Genomic DNA, 9563 nt, shown 5'->3' with positions numbered 1-9563 from the left:
CCACCGTCGCGATCCGTCCGGCGCCGCCGCAGCCAACGCCGGCTGCCCGGAGCTCCTCCGCCCCCCCGCGTGCTCGCCCGAGGCCGGCGAGCTTCCTTCGCCGCCCCGCAAGCCGGCGCCGCCCCGGCCCCTTCCTCCCTCTAACTCCGGCCGCCACCGTCCATCATCGCCGACCAGCCCGCCGGCGAGCTCGGATCCACCTCGGGAGGCGCGCCCCGATCCAGATCCGAGACGGCTACAGTAAACCCTAGGAGGTGTTTTTTTGCTAACTCCCAAAATTGCAGATCCAAGTGCCTCTGTTCGGGCCCCCATAACTTCGCATCCGTAGCTCCGATTCATGCATATAGCATATCAAAATGTTCATCTCAGAGAGTACATCATTTCATTCCATTGCATCATTTTCATTTGAGTTCATCTTGGTGCCCGAAATGCTGTTAGAAGAGGGCTACTTGAGTTAATTGTCAGATCTGCTACTCCGTTTAGCACTTTTGTCATTTTTGCCATGATTATTGTGTGCATGATATGCCCGTGAGTTCTACATGTGTTTTGTTAAGGGTTTTGTCATCTTTCCAGAGGTGCAACCCATGTATTTTTAGGATGTGTGTGGTGACTTGTGCAAGCTTGCAAAGTGGTGCACTTGCTAATTCTGTTTTCAGTGACTTAGTGATTTCACTAAGTCCTGGAGCTGTTTATCTCATGTTGCCATATGTTCATGTTGTTTCCTAGTGATCCGTGCCTCTTTTGAGGATGATCAGTAAGGGAGTTTTGTTAATACTGTAGTGCTATATCCAGACATGTCTTTGTTTGTAATTATGGAGCACCCTAGCTTAAGTCAATCGAGCTCTACTTTTGCTACTTTGTGAATCTGGGCAGATTGTCAACTTGTTTGCAATTTTGCCGGTGATGTTGTAGTTGATCCGTGCATGCTATGCTATTGTTCTTGCCATGTCTAGATTACATTTTGTGCCTTCTTGATGGGTGTATGCTTGCCTTGCCATGACTTGCACCGTAGTGAGTGCATCGAACTCGTAAACATGCCTACTTGAGTTATATTTCAGCATGTGCCAATTTTTCACTAAGTCTGAGACTGATTATGTTTTTGCTATGTTCACATGCTTGCAATTGTATTTTCTGATCCCTTTTGGCTCAAGGTCACTAAGGGACTTTTATTAAGCTCTTTGAGTAGCTCCTTTCCATGCTTTACTTTTCCATGTTCAGATCCTGTAGCATGTAGTTTTGTTGCTCCGAAGAGGGCTACCTGATCTGAAATTCCAGACAAGTGTTAATTTCACTAAGTCTGAGATCTATTTGCCATTTGCATTTTTGCCATGCTTGTTTGAACCTGTTAATGGATGATTTGGCCGTAGCTCAGTGCTAGACTTTTGTTAAGCATCTTGTGTGCATCCCTGCCATGTATTTTGTTGTCATGTTTGGGTGCTGTAGCATGTTCATTTCATTGCATTTAGAGGCCTACTTGCTGTAAATCGCAGACCGGCGTCATTTTTGAATTGCTTGCCATTTCCAAACCGTAACTCCGATTCCGGCGTTCTTTATATCGTTTTCAAGCGATTTCATCTCATCTTTCCAGTGGCACACTTGGATTTCTAAGTTGAGGCCAGTTTCATGCATTTCCTGTCATATCTTGCGTTCTGCATCCCGCATCGCATCTCGCATAGCATATCATCATTTCATCATATTGCTTGTTCTTGCACGTGGTTGATTGTATCCTTGTTGCTTGTTTGTCTTGTTTGGGTAGAGCCGGGAGACGAGTTCGCTAATGAGGAGCCCGTCGAGTTTGCTTTCGAGGATCTAGTCAACTCTGACAACTGTGCAGGCAAGATGATCATACCCTCGAAATCACTACTATCTTTGCTATGCTAGTTTGCTCGCTCTTGGCTATGCCATTGCTACGATGCCTACCACTTGCTTGCAAGCCTCCCAAATTGCCATGTCAAACCTCTAACCCACCATTGTCCTAGCAAACCGTTGATTGGCTATGTTACCGCTTTGCTCAGCCCCTCTTATAGCGTTGCTGGTTGCAGGTGAAGATTGGAGGCCGTTCCTCGTTGGAACATTTATTTACTTGTTGGGATATCTTTATATTGCTATGTTATCTTAATGCATCTATATACTTGGTAAAGGGTGGAAGGCTCGGCCTCTCGTCTAGTGTTTTGTTCCACTCTTGCCGCCCTAGTTTCCGTCATATCGGTGTTATGTTCCCGGATTTTGCGTTCCTTACGCGGTTGGGTTATAATGGGAAACCCTTGATATTTCGCCTTGATTAAAGCTTTTCCAGCAATGCCCAACATTGGTTTTACCATTCGCCACCTAGCATTTTCTTTCCCTTGGGTTCTACAGACTCAAGGGTCATCTTATTTTAACCCCCCCGGGCCCGTGCTCCTCTGAGTGTTGGTCCACCTGTCAGCTACCGGTGGCCACCAGGGGCAACTCTGGGCTGGCCTACCCGTACTAGGACAATCTGAGTGTGCCCTGAGAAAGAGATATGTGCAGCTCCTATCGGGGTTTGTCGGCACATTCGGGCGGTGTTGCTGGTCTTGTTTTAACTTGTCGAAGTGTCTTGAGTAACCGAGATACCGAGTCTAATCGGAACGTCTTGGGAGGAGGTCTATTCCTTCGTTGACCGTGAGAGCTTGTCATGGGCTAAGTTGGGACTCCCCTGCAGGGATTGAACTTTTGAAAGCCGTCCCCGCGGTTATGGGCAGATGGGAATTTGTTAATGTCCGGTTGTAGATAACTTGAACCTTAATTATTTAAAATGAATCAACTGAGTGTGTTACCGTGATGGCCTCTTCTCGGCGGAGTCCGGGAAGTGGACACGGTGTTGGAGTAATGTTTGCGCAGGTTGCTCTCTAGTTTCTCGCTCGCGCTTTGCCTCCTCTTCTCGCTCTCTTTTGCGAATAAGTTAGCCACCATATATGCTAGTCGCTTGCTGCAGCTCCACACATATTTACCTCGCCTTACCTACGAGCTTAAATAGTCTTGATCGCGAGGGTGCGAGATTGCTGAGTCCCTGTGACTCACAGATTACTATTACACCAGATGCAGGGCCGGACGATTCCACTCCAGCAGACGCGTATGAGCTCAAGTGGGAGTTCGACGAAGACTCTCAACGTTACTATGTTTACTTTTCCGATGATCAGTAGTGGTGCCCAGTTGGGGGTGATTGGGACCGTGTCGCATGTTGGGTTATCTTTTATTTTGGTGCCGTAGTCGGGCCATGAGTGTTTGGATGATGTAATGTTATTTATGTACTTGATTGACGTGGCGAGTGTAAGCCAACTATTGTTATCTCCCCTTTATTATTTATATTACATGGGATGTTGTGAAGATTGCCTAACTTGCGACATATGCCTTCAATGCGATTATGCCTCTAAGTCGTGCCTCGACACGTGGGAGATATAGTCGCATCGAGGGTGTTACAAGTTGGTAATCAGAGCCTTCCCCGACCTTAGGAGCCCCATTGCTTGATCGTTTTTAGCGGCCGAGTTGTGTCTAGAAAAATGTTTTGAGTCTTTAGGAATTATATATCGGAGAGTTTAGGAATTCTTTTTACTTCCGAGTCTCCTCATCGCTCTGGTAAGGCATCCTGACGTAGAGTTTTGACTATTCTCTTCTCAAATTTCACTAAATTTTTTTTAGGATCACGCGGGTATCTTGGAATCGTTCTGATGGTTTTATGATGAGAACATTGACTTGGTGCCTCCTGTCAGGGGTTTAGTGGAAGTGTCCCGGGGAGTTGAGCTCTGAGGTGTTGTCATCATAATTTTATCGTTGCAGTTCTGGAATACCTGAGTTTAGTACGCCGACATCGAAAATCTCTTTTATGCAGTTCGTTGGTGAGATAACCTCGACGCCACCCAGTACTGGGGCGGGAGTTTGGGAGTATCACCATAACTTGTATAACGGATGCTTTTCGAAGGTTGAGGTAGATGGTTTCCGAAGGTTTCTTGGTTATGTGTTGAAGGATGGATACAGCTGGATGTATGTTTTGCTAGTTTGGGCGAGATATTATGCTTCCCCTGTATCCCCAACACCTGATTGCATAACCGGAAAGGTTCGGGAGTTTCATAGGTGGGAATTCTAGTAGCTCTAGTTCTTCTTCCACGGATATTGGTTTGAGATTGGGATTTCTTACCGATTATTCATTCTTGATCCGTACCTTGTTGATTTATTTCTCTACCTTAATTCTACGTGGCTTCTCAATTTATGGATATGTGACCATTTCAAGAGGAATGAATTCGTTCATTTTGTTCAGATGTGAAGACTATATGTTGCAATTTTCATTCCGTTGGATTCAGCTTCAATATTTATCTGTCAATGTGCTAATGGTGGTCAACCTCTTCAGGATGGCTCCTCCAACACGCACGACTCCGAATCCTGATCCACCACCACCCCCACCTCCTCCAGAGGCATGGCAAGCTGTGATGGCCGCAACCAATGCAAACACACAGGTGATCATGCAAATTCTTCAAGAGCGCAACCAAGGGAATCAAGGCAGTAATCAGAATCACTTTGCTACACTCAACCAGTTCCTTGCTAACGGGCCAAAGACTTTCAGCAATTGTGTTGAGGCAACCGATGCTGACGATTGGCTTGTGGATCTGTGCAAGCATTTCGAGTGCAGTAACATCAGGCCTGAGGACTTTGTTAAGTTCGCTTCCTTCCAACTCAAAGATCAAGCTACAGAATGGTTCCAGCAGTACAAGGACTCCAGAGGTGGACGTGTTATCACTTGGGATGATTTTCGTCGAGATTTCCGATCTCATCATATTCCCCAAAGCGTGGTTGAAAGCAAGCGTGAGGAATTCCACAATCTGAAGCAAGGCTCTTTGTCTGTCTATGACTACAACAATTTGTTCCAGAAGCTCGCCCACTTTGCCAAGAAGGACGTCCCTGATGAGAAGAGCATGATATATCAGTTCAGGGGTGGTCTCAGAGAAGAAATCCAGCTAGCTCTTGTTCTCTTCGAGCCCTTGAGATACGATGAGTTCTACAACGTGGCGCTGAAGCAAGAGGCTGCTCAGTTGAGGTGTGATGCTTCCAAGAAGCGAGTCAGAGATGTTCCTCCTTCTTCCTCTACTCAAGTGGCCAAGCAGCAGAAGTATTGGCTTCCTCCTCCTCTGTTTCATCAGCCGTATCAGCAGAAGAGCAAAGGTGGCAGTGGTTCTTCCCACCCACCCAACCCTGGCTTTCAGAACAAGACTTCGTCTCAAGCTCCAAGATCGAGTGCTCCGTATCACCGTTCGCTTTCAGAGGTCACGTGCAACAAGTGCCAACAGAAGGGTCACTATGCCAACAAGTGTTTCAACCAGAGGCGTCTTCCTCCTCGTTCTCCTGTTAGATCGGCAAGTACAGCTGTGGTCAAGCATAACCCCAAGCATGCCAAGGTCAATTTGATGAATGCAACTCAGGCAGAGGACTCGTCAGATGTGATCATGGGTAACCTTCCTGTTAATGATATTCCAGCTAAAGTTCTTTTTGACACTGGTGCATCGCATTGCTTCATCTCGAGACCGTTTACAAATAGGCATGAATTGGTTTCGCAATTTTTTCCTAGTCCTTTAGAAGTTGTCTCTCCCGATAAGCGCATGCAGGCTAACTCCATCGTTCCGGATGTTTCTATCACTTTGGGTGACTACAAGTTCTTGGCTTCTCCTACGGTTCTCGGTGACTCAGATATTGATCTTATTCTCGGGATGGATTGGCTTTCTAAGCACAAGGCACATCTTGATTGTGCTGCCAGGCAGATTCAATTGACTCATTCGTCTGAGGATGTAATTGTCTTTGCCGCTCGTGATGATACCATTTGTCTGTTTTCTCTCAATGAGAAGGGTGAATTGGATGCCATCTCTCAAATTCCAGTCGTTTGCGAATACCAAGACGTCTTTCCAGAAGAGCTCCCAGGAATGCCTCCGCACCGGCCAGTTGAATTCGTTATTGATCTTGAGCCTGGCACGGAGCTTGTGTGCAAACGTCCTTACAAGCTCGGACCTGAAGAGTTGAAGGAGCTGAAGAAGCAACTCGATATTCAAGAGAAAATGGGTCTTATCCGGCCTAGTTCTTCTCCGTGGGGTTGTGGTGTTCTTTTTGTGAAGAAGAAGGATGGAACGGACCAACTTTGTGTTGATTACCGTCCAGTGAACAAGAAGACCATCAAGAACAAATACCCACTTCCCAACATCAATGAGCTGTTCGAACAACTCAAAGGTGCCCAAGTATTCTCCAAGCTTGATCTCCGTATGGGTTATCACCAGATTCGCATTCGTGAAGAAGATATTCCCAAGACTGCATTCAGAACAAGCTTTGGTTCATATGAATACACTGTCATGTCTTTTGGCCTCGTCAACCCTCCTCTGACGTTCTCTCGCATGATGAACTTCAGCTTCAACGCCTACACCAATGTCTTTGTTTTGGTCTATCTCGACGACATTCTGGTTTTCTCCAAGAACAAGGAAGATCATGCCAAGCACTTGCATTTGGTTCTTGATAAGCTCATAGAACACAAGTTCTACGCCAAGTTCTCCAAGTGTGAATTTTGGCTCGATGAGGTTCTTTATCTTGGTCATATCATCTCTTCCAAGGGCATTGCCGTGAATCCCGAGAAGGTGTCTGCAAGTGTGAATTGGGAACCTCCTCAGAACGTGAAGCAACTCCGCAGTTTTCTCGGTCTCGCAAGCTATTGCCAAAGATTCGTTGAAAACTTTTCTAAGATCGCGAAGCCTCTCTCAAATCTTCTCCAGAAGCACGTCAAGTACGTTTGGTCTCCGGAGTGTGATATTTCTTTCAACACTTTGAAAGAGAAATTGATCACTGCTCCAGTTCTGACTCTGCCTGATGAATCCAAGCCGTACGAGGTCTTTTGTGATGCCTCTCTCCAAGGTCTTGGTGCAGTATTGATGCAAGAGAAGAAAGTTGTTGCTTATACATCTCGCCAGTTGAAGCCTAATGAGAAGAACTACCCCACTCATGATCTCGAGTTGGCGGCAGTTGTGCATGCTCTTTTGACTTGGAGACATCTTCTATTGGGAAGAAAAGTGGACATTTTCACTGATCACAAGAGTCTCAAGTACATCTTCACTCAGCCTAATATCAACCTCAGGCAAACTCGATGGGTCGAAATGATTCAAGAGTATAATCCGAGTATCGAGTATACTCCAGGCAAGGTCAATGTGATTGCTGACGCTTTGAGCAGGAAAGCGTACTGCAACAGTCTGATTCTTAAGCCTTATCAACCTGAGCTTTGTGAAGCCTTCCGCAAACTTAATCTGCAAGTTGTTCCTCAAGGTTTCCTCGCCAACCTTCAAGTCTCTCCTACCTTAGAAGACCAGATTCGCCAAGCCCAGCTTCTTGATGCTATGGTGAAAAAGGTGAAGATTGGGATTGCCAAGAGTCAGTCCAAGTACAAGTGCTACCGCCTTGATGACAAGGACACTCTGTTCTTCGAGGATCGTATTGTTGTACCCAAAGGTGACCTCCGTAAAGTGATCTTGAACGAGGCTCACAATTCTCTCCTCTCCATCCACCCTGGGAGCACGAAGATGTATCAGGACCTTAACCAAGCTTATTAGTGAACTCGAATGAAGCGCGAGATCGCTCAATTCGTGAATGAATGTGATGTCTGCAGAAGAGTGAAGGCAGAACACCAAAGGCCAGCAGGTCTCCTCCAACCTCTTGCCATTCCAAAATGGAAGTTTGACCACATTGAAATGGACTTCGTGACTGGGTTTCCAAAGTCCAAGCGTGGCAATGATGCTATATTCGTGGTCATCGACAAACTCACCAAAGTGGCTCATTTTCTGCCTATCAAAGAGTCGATCACTGCAGCTCAATTGGCGGAACTCTATACCTCTCGTATTGTCTCTCTGCACGGTATTCCATAAGTGATCTCTTCAGACCGTGGTAGCATCTTTACCTTGAAGTTTTGGGATTCTTTTCAGAAGGCCATGTGCACGAACATCCGCTTCAGCACAACTTTCCATCCTCAAACAAGCGGTCAAGTCGAGCGTGTCAACCAGATTCTTGAAGATATGCTCATGGCTTGTGTAATCTCCTTCGGCATGAAGTGGGAGGATTGTCTTCTTTATGCTGAATTCTCCTACAACAACAGTTTTCAAGCAAGTTCGGGCAAGGCCCCTTTTGAAATTCTGTATGGCAGGAAGTGCCGTACCCCTCTCAACTGGTCTGAAACCGGTGAACGTCAGCTTTTGGGTAATGACTTAATCACAGAGGTAGAAGAAATGTGCAAAGTCATTCGAGATAACCTCAAAGCAGCCCAATCCCGTCAGAAGAGCTACTATGATAGTAAGCATCGTGATTTGGCTTTCGACATCGGAGATCATGTTTACCTCCACATCTCTCCTATGAAAGGTACTCGTCGCTTCGGTATCAAAGGGAAGCTTGCCCCCAGATATGTGGGACCTTTCAAGATTGTCAGCAAGAGAGGCGACCTCGCCTATCAACTCGAGCTTCCTTCAAACTTTGCAAATGTTCATGATGTGTTCCATGTCTCTCAGCTTCGAAAGTGCTTCAAGACTCCTGACCGCACCGTCAACTTCGAGGACATTGAGATCCAAGAAGATCTCTCTTATCGTGAGCACCCAGTTGCAATTCTTGAAGAGACTGAACGCAAGACTCGCAACAAGTCAATCGAATTTCTCAAAGTCAAGTGATCACACCATTCCGACCGTGAAGCTACCTGGGAACGCAAGGATCACCTCCGTTCTGAGTACCTGGCGTTCTTTCAGTCCTAGATCTCGGGACGAGATCCTTTCGTAGTGGTGGAGTGTTGTAACACCCCGGATGTAACTTTCCCTATTTATACTCCAACTCTTGCCGTTTCCGGCGTTAAGTTATTTTATTTCCTCGGGTTCAGGTTTTTGTCTCCGTGTGTTGTTGTCATTGTCATGCATCTCATATCATGTCATCATGTGCATTGCATTTGCATACGTGTTCGTCTCATGCATTCGAGCATTTTCCCCGTTGTCCGTTTTGCATTCCGGCGCTTCGTTCTCCTCCGGTGGTCATTTCTAGCTTTCTTTCGTGTGTGGGGATTAAACATTTCCGGATTGGACCGAGACTTGCCAAGCGGCCTTGGTTTACTACCGGTAGACCGCCTGTCAAGTTTCGTACCATTTGGACTTCGTTTGGTACTCCAACGGTTAACCGAGGGACCGAAAAGGCCTCGTGTGTGTTGCAGCCCAACACCCCTCCAATTTGGCCCAAAACCCACCAAACTCTGCTCCATCATCTAGAGCGTTCGATCACGATCGCGTGGCCGAAAACTGCACCTCATTTGGACTCTCCTAGCTCCCTCTACGCCTATTTAAAGAACCCCCCTCGAAAAATTCGCGGATCCCCTCTCGAAACCCTAGTCCCCTTCGTCTCCACGCGCCGGCGGACGAATTTCCGTCCGGCCGGACGTGTCCGCTGCTCCCCGCCACAGCCACGTGTCGCCGCCTCATTCGCCGCCGCCCGGTCCCCAGTTCACCGCGCCGCCAGGGCCCGCGAGGCCCATCGCCAGCCCTCCCCGGCCCGCAGCGGTG

Source organism: Triticum aestivum, chromosome 1A (assembly GCF_018294505.1).
Source record: "Triticum aestivum cultivar Chinese Spring chromosome 1A, IWGSC CS RefSeq v2.1, whole genome shotgun sequence".
Taxonomy (NCBI): Eukaryota; Viridiplantae; Streptophyta; class Magnoliopsida; order Poales; family Poaceae; genus Triticum; species Triticum aestivum.
Note: the sequence above shows the minus strand (reverse complement) of the source record.